Genomic DNA, 15,810 nt, shown 5'->3' with positions numbered 1-15,810 from the left:
AACTGTCACCTGATAAAACTATGTTAATTAAGACAATAGCACAGTAAAGTCATGTTAACATAGTAAGCTGTGGGGGATGGATGGTTTTGGTTTTCAGTGTTCAAGATACATGTTGAGGCTAGGTTGGCTCTCAGCAATGTAAAGTAAATGACATTGATGAGAGGAGTTTCAGTGGAGTGGTGGGCAGGAAACCAATTGGAGTGGATTCTAGAGAGAATGGGGTAAAGAAGTGTTGGCTATGAAAACAGACAATTATTTCTAGGAGTTTTGCTCTAACAAAATGATAGCTAGAGGCAGATTTGCAGTCCAAGTGGATCGTTTTGTTTAAATATGGGAGATATTATAGCATATTCATAAGCTAGTGGAAATAATCCATTAGGGAAGAAAAAATGACTAATGACAAAACAAAAAATTACAAGAAAAAATTCCTTGAGTAGGCAAGAAGGCATGGGATTAAGACACAGTTAAAGTTTAGGAATAGATTATTCAATAGATTTTCTGGGCACAATTGTCTCTTCACTGGAAAATTTCAAAATGACATCTATTCTACATCTTATTTAAAAATTGATTTAAAGATCTGATTGTTCAAAATGAAACTAAAATACCATATACTTTTTTTTATTAATATAAACTTGGGGGTTGTATTAGTTCATTTTCTTTTGCTATACCAGAATAGCAGAGACTGGGTAGTTTATAAAGAAAATCAGTTTATTTTGCTTATGGTTCTTGAGACTGCGAAGCCCAAGAGCAATGTGCTGACATCTGCTCAACTTTCAGTGAGGGCCTTCCTGCTGCTTCAGAACATATCAGAAGGGTATCAAGTGGCAAGAGGGCAAAAGCGTGCATATCAACTCAGATTTCTCTCTCTTCTTATAAAGCCACCAGTCTCTTCACAGGGATTCTACCCTGACATCCTTATCTTACCCTAATTACCACCCAAAGGTCCCACTTCTGATCAACATATGAATTTGATAATTATCTTTCCAGCAAATGAAAATTTCGGGGACACATTTAAAGCCTAGCAAGGTTTGAGGTGGAGAGGGAGAGTAATTTTTAAGCAAGAAAGGTAACACAAAAGGCATTTTAAAAATGATAGCCTTACCTCATAAAAAATAAAACGTTTTTAGCCGGGCATGGTGGCACATGCCTCTAATCCCAGCTACTCAGGAGGCTGAGGCAGGAGAATCGCTTGAACCTGGGAGGCAGAGGTTGCAGTGAACTGAGATCATGCCATTGCACTCCAGCCTGGGCAACAAGAGCAAAAACTCCATCTCAAAAATAAATAAATAAAAAATAAAACTTTTCATATGGCAAAAGATACTGAGCAAAGCCAAAACCAAAAGATAGATTGGGGAAAAAGCATTTGGAAAACATCGCAGGCAAAGGGTTCACAGCATGACTACACTAGAAAACCCTTCATATTAGTAAAGGTACCAAAGAAAATCTAGTAAAACCTGACTAAATATTATAAAAGGAAATGTATGAAAGAAAAAATGCAAATACCTAATATATTAAAACATATCTAATCTTACTAAAGTTCTTTTAATGCAAATTAAAACAACAAAGACTCATTGTTATTGGCCTATTTGCAACAGTTAAAAAGATTGATTACATTCAGTGTTGGTTTAGGGTATAAGAAAATGGACTGTCTCATTTACTATTGGTATCAGGGTGAATTGCTCTTTTCATTTTGTAAATCAATCTAGCAGCATCTATTAAAATTAAATAGGTACATACAATTTAATTCAACAATTTTGGTTGTACTTATCTAACTTAGGCAAAAACATTTACCTACAGTAGTATTTTATTGGAGCGTTGTTAATAGCAAAAAACTGGAAAAACAAAATTGAATGCAATTAACATAAAAATGCTAAAATAAATTGCACCAGATGCAGAATACAGAGTATTGATTTGCAACTACGTAAAAGAATGCACTCGTTTTGCATGTAATGAGCTGTGAAATGTCCATGATACATCTTTAACAGCTTAATTGATATATAATTCACATATCATAAAATCCATTCCTTTAAGGTATACAGTTCAGTGGTTTTTAGTATATTCACAGACCTGTGTACTACTCTCAGAATATTTTCATCACCTCAAGAACAAGCCCTGTATCCATTAGCAGAAACTCTTCATTTTCTCACTCTCCCAACACTACCAAGCCCCAGGCAAACATGAGTCTGCTTTCTGTCTCTCATGGTGTCTTAGTCCATTCTGCTATAAAAAAAAAATACCTTGGATTGGTGGCTTATAAACAGCAGAAATGTATTTCTCATGGCTTTTTAGGACTGGAAGTCTGAGATCAAGATATTGGCAGATTTGGTGTCTGGTGAGGGTCCACTTCCTGGTTCATAAATGGTCTTTGCCTTGCATCCTCTCATGGTAGAAGAGGCAAGGGAGCTCTCTGGGGCCTCTGTTACTGGGGCTCTAATCCCATTCATGAGGGCTCTGCCATCATGACCTAATCACCTCTCCAAATTCCCACCTTAAACTGGGGGTTAGATTTCAACATCTGAATTCTGGGGAATGCAAACATCCAGTCTATAACATGTGAGTTTGCTAGTTCTGGACATGTTATATAAATGGAATTATATGTGGTCTTTTGTGACTGGCTTCTTTTCGTTCATATAATGTCTTCAAGGTTCACCAGTGTAGCATGTTTCAGTACTTGGTTCCTTTATATTGACAAATAATATTTCATTGTATGAATACTCCGCATTTTAAAAAATCCATTCATAGCTGATGGGAAATTAAGTTGTTAATACTTTTTGGCAGTTATGAATAATGCTGCCATGAACATTTGTGTACAAATTTTTATGTGAACATTTGTTTTCATTTCTCTTGGGTATATATTAGGAGTAGAGTAACCGAGTCATATCACTGTCACACTGATTTCCAAAGTGGCTTCATCTTGATACATTTTTTAATGGAATTAAGCAAGTTACTGTATAAGTAGTCAAACCCTATTTTTGTTTAAAAAAAATTTTTTTTGAGACGGAGTCTCGCTCTGTCGCCCAAGCTGGAGTGCAGTGGCACCATCTTGGCTCACTGCAAGCTCCACCTCCCGGGTTCACACCATTCTCCTGCCTCAGCCTCCCGAGTAGCTGGGACTACAGGCACCCGCCACCACGCCTGGCTAATTTTTTTTGTATTTTTTTAGTAGAGACAGGGTTTCACTGTGTTTGCCAGGATGGTCTCGATCTCCTGACCTTGTGATCCGCTCGCCTCGGCCTCCCAAAGTGCTGGAATTACAGGCATGAGCCACCATGCCCGGCCTGTTTAAAAATTTTTAAAACCACATGTGCATGTGGGTTTATGCATGTATCTATCAATCTACACATATACAAAGCTTGGGAAAGCATAAGTTATTTGACCATACTGTTAATATTAATTATATCAAGAGATGTGACATATCTCTGGTTTGAATTGTTACAATGGGCATATATTACTATTAAATAAAGTACATGGAAGGCCATTGTTTTGGACTAGCCTTCTGCGCCAGGCCCCAGCAGACCAGACCAAACCAGAAGTCTTGTGCTAAGGGCCACATGAGCATATCAAACTTTGAAACAAGCCAGTTTAAAAACAAAACAAAAATAGAAAATTCTACTTAATCCGTCAGCATAAGAAGAAAGTTCTATTTTAGCCTTCTAAGAAAAGTAACTTTGAAATAACCAATCCACCTTTTGTTCTGTTTCTGCTTTTTCCAGCCTTTTCCTGCCTATAAAGCCAGCCTCTTCTCAACTCAACAGAACATTCAATTTTGTAGAATGAGGTGTTGCCTCATTCTAGAACCACAATAAAAGCCAATTTGATCTTTACGTTTGTTGTAATCTTGTCTTCTGACATCACTTCTACAATGAAATAGAAACCTCATACTTTTTGAAGGAGAAAAACATCTTTAAAAATTATCTAAATACAGATTGATGAAAGTCATATCATTGTAATCTAAGAGTTTTGTGTATAGGGTATGCATGTGTGTAGATTTGTTATAGGCTTCTACAGTCTTATATCAGATAGGTGATATGGTTTGGCTCTGTGTCTCCACCCAAATCTCATGTTGAATTGTAATCTTCAGTGTTGGAGAAGGGACCTGGTGGGAGGTGACTGAATCATGGGGGTGGACTTCCCCCTTGCTGTTTTCATGATAGAGTTCTCACAAGATCTGGTTGAAAGTGTGTAGTACCTCCATGCTCTCTCTCTCTCTCCTTGTCTCTCTCCCTCTTTCTCTGTCTCTCCCTCTCCCTTTCTCTGTCTCTCCCTTTCTCTGTTTCTCCCTTTCTCTGTCTGTCTCTCCCTCTCCCCATCTCTCCCTCTCCCCATCTCTCCCTCTCCCCATCTCTCCCTCTCCCCATCTCTCCCTCTCCCCATCTCTCCCTCTCCCCATCTCTCCCTCTCTTCCTCCTGCTCTGGCCATGTAAGATGTTGCTGCTTCCCCTTCACCTTCCACCATGACTGTAACTTTCCCGAGGGCTCTCCAGAAGCAGAAGCCTGTACAGCCTGCAGAACCATGAGCTGGTTAAAACTCTTTTCTTCATAAATTACCCAGTCTAAGGTATGTCTTTATAGAAGTTGAGAATAATACAATAGGTTTATATTAGATTATATTAGGTAGTGATATGGTTTGGATCTGTGTCCCCACCTAAATCTCATGTCACATTGTAATCCTCATTGTTAGAGATGGAGCCTGATAGGAGGTAATTGAATCATGGGGGCAGAGTTCTCATGAATGATTCAACACCATTCCCTCAGTGCTGTTCTTGTGATAGTGAGTAAGTGAGTTATCATGAGATCTGGTTGTTTTAAAAGTGTGTAGCACCTTCTCCCTCTTTTTCTTGGTCCTGCTCCTGCCATGTAAGACGCCTGCTCTGGCTTTGCCTTCTGCCATGGGTAAAAGCACACTGAGGCCTCCCCAGAAGCTGAGTAGATGCCTCCATGCTTCCTGTATAACCTGTGGAACCATGAGCCAATTGAACCTCTTTTCTGTATAAATTACCCAGTCTTAGGTATTCCTTTATAGCAATGTGAGAACAAACTAATACAGGTAGGAACTGCTGATTGATTATGGGTTCAATCAGCATTAATCTACCAAATACCTGTTGCATCCTATGTCAGACACATGCACCACCTCTGATCTATTTGGCCTTACTTAACCCTGGGGCTCTGGCTGCTTGTCCCACATTCTCAGATTCTGCTACAGGAACCAACTCTGAATAGGCTGCAACTCATTTTAAATGGCACAACTGTATAGCAGTTTGCAGTGAGCAATTCCCCTCACATTGAGATATCTCTGTTGGACCCAAGGGTGAAACTCTCCAGGACCCGCTCAGTTCTTGCAAATGGGAAACTAGGAGAATGAAGCAGTTTACATTTTATAAGGTATACATTTTAAATTAATTTGTTAATGGAAGACAGGAGCCAGCAGGTAAATCCTTCTCCTTTGCCTCTCCTCCGGGTGGACTGTCCTGTGATGTAGCAATTCAAATGGCCTCTTAGAAGATGCTTTCCCAAAATGAGGTAACCAATCGATCACTTTCTTAGTAACACACCCCTGTATTGTCTCTTTCTCTCCTTCCCTGCTTTCCCTGGAAAAGTAGGTACGAATAAGCTTTTGCCTCAGGCTCTGCTTTCTGGGAAACTCCAGGCTAAATCCGTTTCTAGTTTCCTGTGTTTTTGTCAGAAACTATTCCTAAAACAACAATTATATCTCAGGATTCTGCTGGTTGGCTGGGTGGTCCAGCCATGAGGTTACGTTCAGCTGATAAACTGGATTCAACTAAGACATGTGCTGTATAACAATGTTTTGGTCGAGTATGAACCATTTATACAGTGGTTGTCCCATAGGATTATTATATTGTATTTTATGGCACCTTTTCTATGTTTAGATATGGTTAGACTTACAAATACTTATCATTGTGTTCCAATTGCTTCTAGTATTCAGTACAGTAACATAGTATACATGTTTATGGCCTAGGATAATGGGCTACCATACAGCCTAGGTGTATATGGTAGGCTGTATCATCTAGGTTTGCACAATGATGAAATTAACTAATGACACCTTTCTCAGAATGTATTTTTTTTCCTTCAACTTTTATTCTAAGTTCTGGGGTACATGTGAGGGATGTGCAGTTTTGTTACATAGGTAAATGTGTGCCACGGTGGTTTGCTGCACAGGTCAGCCCATCACCTTGGTATTAAGCCCAGCATCCATTAGCTGTTCTTCCTGATGTTCTCCCTCCTCATGCCTCCACCAGAGCCCCGGCCAGGTCCCATCTCAGAATGTATTGTCGTTAAGTGACACATGGCCGTAGTTGCACTGAAACAGCTGATACTCTCTCTACTGGGTCTTTCTCTCCCTGTGATTTCTTTTCCTCTCTGCAGAGAAAACCAACTAGCCAGGTTTGTTTAGAAGCCAGCGGTGACTTAAAAGAGTGAAAGTCAAGGCAAGTTCTCTGAAGGCTTAGCCTTGAGGACGCATGACATTGCTTCTGTTGCATTCTATTGGTCAAAACAAGTCATGAGGCCAGGCCAGATTCAAGGTCTGAGAAAATAGCTTTCACCTCCTGTTGGAAGGGGCATCAGTCATGTTGCAAAAGGGCTTGGACACCAAGAAGCAAATTTGTTACGGGATATTATTAAAATAATCTAACCCAAACTCCCTTTTACAAAATCAGTATTATATTTTTCTCCTTAATAATTTAAGTCATCCCTCAAGTAATTATGCTGAGTCTATGGAACACATGGAGCCAGACAAGAGAAATAAGAGAAAGAATAACCTGCTTAGATGGTCAGATTCCTCAAATCAGTCCTGGCAACAGATGGGACAGGAGTGATCACAACCATATAACTCACAGCTGCGTCATTATGTCCATCTTCAAGGCTGATCTCAAGGAGATTTAACGAAGCAGCCAATGTTTTTTTTTAATGCCTTCAAATTTCTTAAAATGGATGATCACAGTGAAAAAGGAGGCCTCAAAGTAGCCTGTAATTTGAAGTCTGCAAGGAAGCACTTGATTGACAGTTGAGTAGATCAAGTGGTTGGAAGTGAACAAGGCTCTCTGCTGTCATTCACAGTCATTGATCTTCTACAGTGCTTACAAGTAAGCCCAACCTCGGGTGTGTAGAGTTTTCCACTGAAAGCAAATTACTAGAATGAGATTTTAAAGCAGTTTTTCCTACGGCCAACCAGAGCAACTGGTAGGACTGTGAGATTTCGAGTATTTATTGGCAATGGCCCTACCACATCACTAAGAATTATCAAAGTAAGCTAAAGAAAGTGTGGGCAAGAAAGGAAAACGATCTGACTTCCATAAGGAAGTGTCAATGCAAAAGAAACAGAAAATGGAAGAGCAATTCTATTTCACCAGTTCTAATCCGTGAGCTTGGTTTTCCTCATAGAAAGGAAGAATGAAACATCAAATCTTCTGGAAATATCTGTAATCTATTTTCAGGGGGATAGACAGTAGCAGCAATTGTGAAACAAGATCAGGACAAATTCTGTGACAAATGCTCATTGGAATCATGAGTAGTAGAATTAATGTTTCAAAAACAGATTAATGAAACAGAAAACAGACTCTATACATATACAAGCTGCAAAAGAAAATAATAAAAAATGACAATTCAAGAGAGAATAGCAAAATTATAGAAGACAGAACATGAAGAAGCAACCCAAGATTAATCAGATTTCCAAAAGGAGGATGTGTAACAAAAGGTAGAAATTTATCAAGAGTGTAATTGAAGAAAACTTTCCAGAACTTAAAGGCTAAAAACAAAAAATTGATACTTAGCTTCCAGAAGAAAAATAATAAGCAGACTTCAGCATCAGAATACATTCTAGTGACATTTAATCATCAAGAGAAAAAATATCCTTATATTTGAACTAGAAGAAAAAAAAAAGACATGTTTGCGAAAGTAATTTTTTTTAAAGGGTACCTTAAGATATATAAATGGCTAGAAGAACCAGGTTTGGCATTACTGATTTCTTAGGGGAGAGAAGGACACATAGTTCTATAGAAATAAAAATCATGAATCATATTGAAAATTGGCAGAAAGACCTACATTTGTAAAGTCTCAAATTTTTACCATCAATTTCTCTTTTTGCAGAAAAAGGGAGGTTGCAATCTAGAAAGAAATCTCTGGTTTACCTGCATTGCCCTCCACTGCTTTATAATGTTTGTTCTCACTAGGGACTACACATAATCTAGTTGCAAAGTCCAGTGGTCAGTTTTCACTACAGATTTTATTTGACTATGCTGTGGACTTTGAACTTTCTATAGAAATAAAAATATTACCCACTTCTCCATTGAAAACATTTTCTGCCTTGGTTTCGGCATCATTTCCCTCTGTGGGTTGAGCATCTCTAACTTGAAAATTAAAAATCTGAAATGCTCCAAAATTTGAATTTTTTAATTCATACATAATAATTGTACATATTTATGGGATACATGTGGTATTTTAATACATGCATATAATATATAATCATCAAATCAGGGCAATTGGGATATCCAGAAACTCAAACATTTATCATTTCTTTGTGTTGCGAACATTCCAAATCTTTTCTTTGAGCTATTTTGAAATATACAATAAATTATGGTTAACTGCAGTCACCTACTGTGCTACTAGAACTTATTCCTTCCATCTAACTGTATTTTTGTACCCATTAACTAACCTTCCTTCATCCTCCCATCCCCTTTACCCTCCCCAGCCTCTGGTACATACCAGAATGGTAACTAGCATTCTACTCTCTACCTCTATAAGGTCAACTGTTTTAGTTCCCACACATGAGTGAGAACATGCAATATTTGTCTCTCTGTGCCTGGTTTATTTCAGTTAACATAATGTCTTCCAGGCTCATCCATGTTACTGCAAATAACAGGATTTTGGTTTTTTAATGGCTGAATAGTATTCCATTGTGTATATATGGCACATTTTCTTTATTCATTCACTTGTTGATGTACACTTAGGTTTATTCCATACCTTGGCTATTGAGAATAGTTCTGCAATGAACATGGGAATGCAGACATCTCTTTGACATACTGATACCTTTTCTTTTCTTTTCTTTCTTTTTTCTTTTTTGGCTATATACCCAGCAGTGGGAATTGCTGGATCATATGGTAGCTCTATGTTTAGTTCTTTGAGGAATCTCCATAATGTTTTCCATGATAGCTATGCTAATTTGCATTCCCACCAACAGTGTATGAGAGTTCCATTTGCTCCACATTCTCACCAGCATTTGTTTTTTTTTTTTTTTTTTGTCTATTTGATAATAGCCATATTAACTGAGGTGAGATGATATGTCACTGTGGTCTTGATGTGCATTTCTCTGATAATTAATTATGTTGAAGTTTTTTTCATATACCTGTTGGCCCTCTGTATGTCTTCTTTGAGAAACATCTATTCAGATCATTTGCCCATTTAAAAAGTCAGATTGTTATTTTGCTATTGAGTCGTTTGAGTCCCATATATATCCTGGTTAGTAATCCATTGTCAAATGGATAGTTTGCAAATATTTACTCTCATTCTGTAAGTTGTCTCTTCACTCTGATTGTTTCCTTCCTGTGCAGAAGATTTTTAGCTTGATGTAACCCCATTTGTTTTTGCTTTTGTTGCTTCTGATTTTTGCCCATAAAATCTTTGCCCAGACCAATGTTCTGAAGCATTTCCCTGATGTTTTCATCTCGTAGTTTCATAGTTTCAGGTTTTACATTTAAGTCTTTAATCCACAAGATCTGAACATTTTTAAGTGCTGATATGATACCAAAAGTGGAACATTCCACACCTGACCTCATGTGAAGGGTCGAAGTTAAAACACAGTTAAAACTTTTTTTATGTAAAAAAATTATTTAAAATTGTATAAAATGAACTTCAGACTATGTGTATAAAGTGTATATCAAACATTAATGAATTTTGTGTTTCGACTTGGGTCCTGTCCCCAAGATATCTCATTTTACATATATTTTTATATATTTCATATAATACATAAATATATTTTAATATGTATTAATATATAACCACATATTATATATACATAATTGCATATATATGCAAATATTCCAAAATCTGAAATCTGAAACACTTCTGGTTCCAAGCATTTCAGATAAGGGATACTCAAACCTGTACTGTAGGGATAGTCATAAGAATAACCTGACAACTTTTTCAAAAAATTAGATTCTCAGGTCTCACTTCCAAAGGTTGATTCTGAAGGTCTGGGCTGGAGCCCAGGAATCCAGCAAGCATCTCATCTCAAGTACATCTGAACCTGCAGACACCTTTGAGAAACAAGTTTTATTAGTCTTCTGCCTACTCCACTGGTGGCTTCTCACTCTTTCTTTGGCTCCCCATGCAACAGCCTCTTGAGAACAGGTCATCTTTAGGATTTGGCGCTTACCCTGCTGAGGCTCTCCAGTCTATGTAGTACTTATGGGGATAATGGGGCTTACAATTCAAGCTGAGATTTGGCAGGGACACAAAGGTTAACCATATTAATGGAACAACGTGGATGATTTCATGTTTGAGAAATTCTAGAACACACAGCATAATCTTTAATTACAGAAAACAGATTTGTGGTTTTCTGGGCCAAAGAGTGGGGTGATGTTGACTGATAAAGAGGTGAAAAATTGGGATGATAGAAATGTTCTATATCTTGATTATGATGGTGGTAACAAGACTATATACATTTTTCCAAACTCATAGAACTCTATACTGAAATAGATGCCTTTTATCATGTATAAATTATTCCTTAATAAAGTTTATTTTAAAATAAAAACTTTTAAGAAGAGTTGCAAAATTTTCAAACATAATATTAATATATGAAAATCTGACAAAGGGCTAATATCCAGAATCTACAATGAACTCCAACAAATTTACAAGAAAGAAACAACCCCATCAAAAAGTGGGTGAAGGACATGAACAGACAAGTCTCAAAAGAAGACATTTATGCAACCAAAAAAAACACATGAAAAAATGCTCATCATCACTGGCCATCAAAGAAATGCAAATCAAAACCACAATGAGATACCATCTCACACCAGTTAGAATGGCAATCATTAAAAAGTCAGGAAACAGCAGGTGCTGGAGAGGATGTGGAGAAATAGGAACAATTTTACACTGTTGGTGGGACTGTAAACTAGTTCAACCACTGTGGAAGTCAGTGTGGCGATTCCTCAGGGATCTAGAACTAGAAATACCATTTGACCCAGCCATCCCATTACTGGGTATATACCCAAAGGATTATAAATCATGCTGCTATAAAGACACACGCACACGTATGTTTATTGAGGCACTATTCACAATAGCAAAGACTTGGAACCAACCCAAATGTCCTTATGTGATAGACTGGATTAAGAAAATGTGGCACGTATACACCATGGAATACTATGCAGCCATAAAAAATGATGAGTTCACGTCCTTTGTAGGGACATGGATGAAACTGGAAACCATCATTCTCAGCAAACTATCGCAAGGACAAAAAACCAAACACCGCATGTTCTCATTCATAGGTGGGAATTGAACAATGAGAACACATGGACACAGGAAGGGGAACATCACACTCTGGGGCCTGTTGTGGGGTGGGGGCAGGGGGGAGGGATAGCATTTGGAGATATACCTAATGCTAAATGACGAGTTAATGGGTGCAGCACACCAACATGGCACACGTATACATTTGTAACCTGCACATTGTGCACATGTACCCTAAAACTTAAAGTATAATAATAATAAAATTTAAAAAATAAAATAAAATAAAATAACTGAAATAATAAATCAGTAAAAAAAAAATAAAGTCATTTGTTTTGATTTACACATATCAGATAGTTAGAAACTAATTTCCATAAACTATTATAGCAGCACCAACAACAATAACAAAATAGCCCCTGGGACCAAATCTAACAAACAAGTTTCCGTCTTTAATGAAGAAAATTATAGAAACATTCTGAGAGGCATTTAAGAAGACCTAAATAAAGACATATAATGTGCTATTAATGTTGTAGAGATGTCAATCTTACCCCATAATTTATAATTCAATGCAATTACAATAGGATTTTCATTAGAGCCTAACAAGTTGATTCTAAATTTGATGAGGAATAGCAAAATGACAAAACTTAAAAGTGTAGAATTTGCTACATCGTATATATAAACTTTATATGACACTGAAGTAATTATGTCGCCAGGCATTGTTTCAACACTGGCCAAATGGGGAAGCAGACATTGAAGAAAGGATAGACTACTACTTAATAGTTTTGAGACAATTGTTTATCCATACATGAAAAACGAACTTGGATCTCTATCTTACACAATACAGAGGGATAAATATCATGTAGATTCAAGGTTTAACTGCGAATAGTTTTTGGTAGAATAGCCTTTTAACATTGGCTTTTAAATCCAGGAAAGATTTCTTCTGAGATTCATTTGGAGTTAAAAATTGATATTGAAATCATTAAAATAATGAATTAAAACTCCATGTATTCCTCAAACCTAAAAATCTTATTATTCAATGTTTAAATCTAGCCAATGTTAGCAATGTTTTTAAGTTGTCATTAGAAAATGTTTGGTCTGTTAAAAGCTTAGCTAAGTAAACACCTTCAAATATTTTAAGCATTTACATTTATACATCTATCATTTTTAATTTTCTTCCTAAATTAGTTATCTGAGTTCAACCAAAATTTTCCTAGACCTGAAGTTAACTCTCACAAGCTAATATCAAAGTTAGGAATATGTTGAGTGGAAGTTCTCTTAGGTGTTTCAAAATTGTTTATAAACTTAGATTTTACTTTAAGATCATAAATTTGAATCGATTTATTCTATTTTACATTTTAAATTCGAACTATATGCTCTGATAAGCCTAATTGTACTTAAAATTATAAATACATAAAATACCAACTATGTAAATATAAAACTTAAACTTTCTATGCATAACCTCAAATCTTCCCAGAGTTAAATATGTGTATGCCGGGGAAAATAGTCACATCTAGCTCCTTGAAGTTTTGGATGACAGTAGATTTGGGCCACAGATAGCGTAGACTGTAGATATCAGAAGGTCCCTCTCCCTGACTTTTCTGTCATACCAAGCCCTTTTTTAATGTCACTGTATCATGAGCTTCAAAACTTTTAAATAAAGAGCCCTTGTTCAGGAGTGTAGGTTATACATATTATCTGATTTATTACCTACTCAAAATAGTCTCCAATTCACCTCTTCGACTTAATTTGATTTTTTATTACTTTGGCTCTGAGATAGAAAGCTATATGTATTTTTCAGTATAACTCTAAAGACATTTGAACTCGATATCACAAAATATATAAATTTTCTTTTTTAAAATTTGTGTGGGTATGTAACAGGTATGTTTATGGGCTATATGAGATATTTTGGTACAGGCATGCATTGTATAATTACATAATAAAAATTGGATATGCACCCCCTTGAGCATTTATCCTTTGTGTTACAAACAAGTTATGCTCTTTTAGTTATGTTTAAATGCATAATTAAATTACGATTGACTGTTGTCACCCTATTGTGCTATCAAATACTAGATCTTATTCATTCTAACTAATTTTTTCTGTACCCATTAACCATCCCCACCTTCCCTGTCGCACCTCCACTATCCTTCCCAGCTTCTGGAAACCATCCTTCCATCCTCTATGTCCATGAGTTCAATTGTTTTGATTTTTAGATCCCACAAATAAGTGAAGACATGCGATATTTGTCTTTCTGTGCCAAGCTTATTTCACTTAACATAATGATTTCCAATTTCATCTATGTTGTTGAAAATGATAGGATCTCCTCCTTTTTTAAATGGCTGAATAGTCTTCCATTGTGTAATATACCATGTTTTCTTTATCCATTTCTCTGGTGATAGATACTTAGATTGCTTCCAAATCTTGGCTATTGTGAACAGTACTGCAACAAATTTGGGAGTGCAGATTCTTCTGGCCATATACCCAACAGTGGGATTGCGGGATCATATGGTAGATGTATTTTTAGTTTTTTGAGGAACCTCCAAACTCTTCTCCATAGTGGTTGTACTAATTTACATTCCTACCAACAGTGTATGAGTGTTCCCTTTTCTCCACATCCTCACCAGCATTTGTTATTGTCTGTCTTTTGAATATAAGCCATATTAACTGGGCTGAGCAGATATCTCATTGTAGTTTTGATTTGCATTTCTCTGATCAATGATGTTGAGCACTTTTTCATATGCCTGTTTACCACCCTAATGTCTTCTTTTGAAAAATTTCTATTCAAAGCTTTTGCCCATTTTTAAATTAACTTATTAGATTTTTTTCTACAGTGTTTGAGCTCTTTATATATTCTGGTTATTCATCCCTTGTCAGATGGGTAGATTGCAATTTTTTCCCCATTCTGTGGGTTATCTCTTCACTTTGTTGACTGTGTCCTTTGCTGTGCAGAAGCTTTTTAACTTGATATGATTCCATTTGCCCATTTTCGGTTTGTTTGCTTGTACTTGTTGGGTATTACTCAAGAAAATTTTCCCTGATCCAGTGCCCTAGAGAGTTTCTGTAATGTTTTTCTTACAGTACTTTCATAGATTGAGACCTTACTTAAGTATTTAATCCATTCTTATTTGATTTTCAAGGTAAGAGATAGGGGTCAAGTTTCGTTTTTCTGCATATGGATATCCAGTTTTCCCAGCACCATTTATTGAACGGATTGTCTTTTCCCCAGTATATGTTCTTGGCACCTTTGTCAAAAACGAGTTCACAGTAGGTGTGTGGATTTATTTCTGGGTTATCCGTTCTGTTCTATTGGTCTATGTATGTGTTTACATGCCAATACCATGCTGATTTTGTTACTATGGCTCTATAGTGTAATTGAAATCAGGTGATGTGATTCTTTTACTTTTGCTTAGGGTAAGTTTGGCTATTCTGGGACTTCTGTGGTTTCATAGAAATTTTAGGATTTTTTTTCTATTTAAAGAATGTCTTTTGTATTTTGATTTGGATTGCATTGAATCTATTGATTGCTTTGCATAATATGCACATTTTAACGATATTGATTCTCCCAATCCTTGAGCGTGGAGTAACTTTTCTTTTTTTGTGTCTTCAACTTCTTTCCTCAGTGTTTCATAGTTGCCATATAGAAATCTTTCACTTCTTCAGTTAAGTTAATCCTAGGTATTTAATTTTATATGTGGATATTGTAAATGAGATTACTTTTTTGAATTTTTTCAGATTGTTCACTACTGGCATATAGTAATGTTACTGATTTTATTTTTTTAGTGTCGATTTAGTATCCTGTAACTTTACTAAATTTGTTTACCAGTTCTAATAGCTTTTGGTGGAGTCATTAGGTTTATACAAATATAAGATCATATCATCTGCAAACAAGGATAATTTGACTTCTTTCTTTCCAATTTGGATGTCCTTTATTTCTTTCTCTTGTCGGATTGCTCTAGCTAGAACTTCCAGTACTATGTTGAATAATAGTGGCAAAAGCAGATATCCTTAAATCTCCAGATCTAAGGGGAAAGGCTTTCAGGTTTACCCCATTCAGTATGAGATGAGCTGTGGGTCTGTCATATATGGCTTTTATGATGTTTTCTGAGGGCTTTTATATAAAGGGATGTTGAATTTTATCAAATGCTTTTTCAGTATCAATTGAAATGATGATAAATTTTTTGTCCTTCGTTCTGTTAATATATCACATTGATTTGCATATGTTGAACCATCTTTGCTTCCCCGGGATAAATCCCACTTGGTCAGGATGAACAATCTTTTTAATGTATTCTTAAATTCTATTTGCTATTATTTTGTTGAGGATTGTTAAATTAGCATTCATCCGATACATTGGCCTGT

This window comes from Pan troglodytes, chromosome 9 (assembly GCF_028858775.2).
Source record: "Pan troglodytes isolate AG18354 chromosome 9, NHGRI_mPanTro3-v2.0_pri, whole genome shotgun sequence".
Taxonomy (NCBI): Eukaryota; Metazoa; Chordata; class Mammalia; order Primates; family Hominidae; genus Pan; species Pan troglodytes.
Note: the sequence above shows the minus strand (reverse complement) of the source record.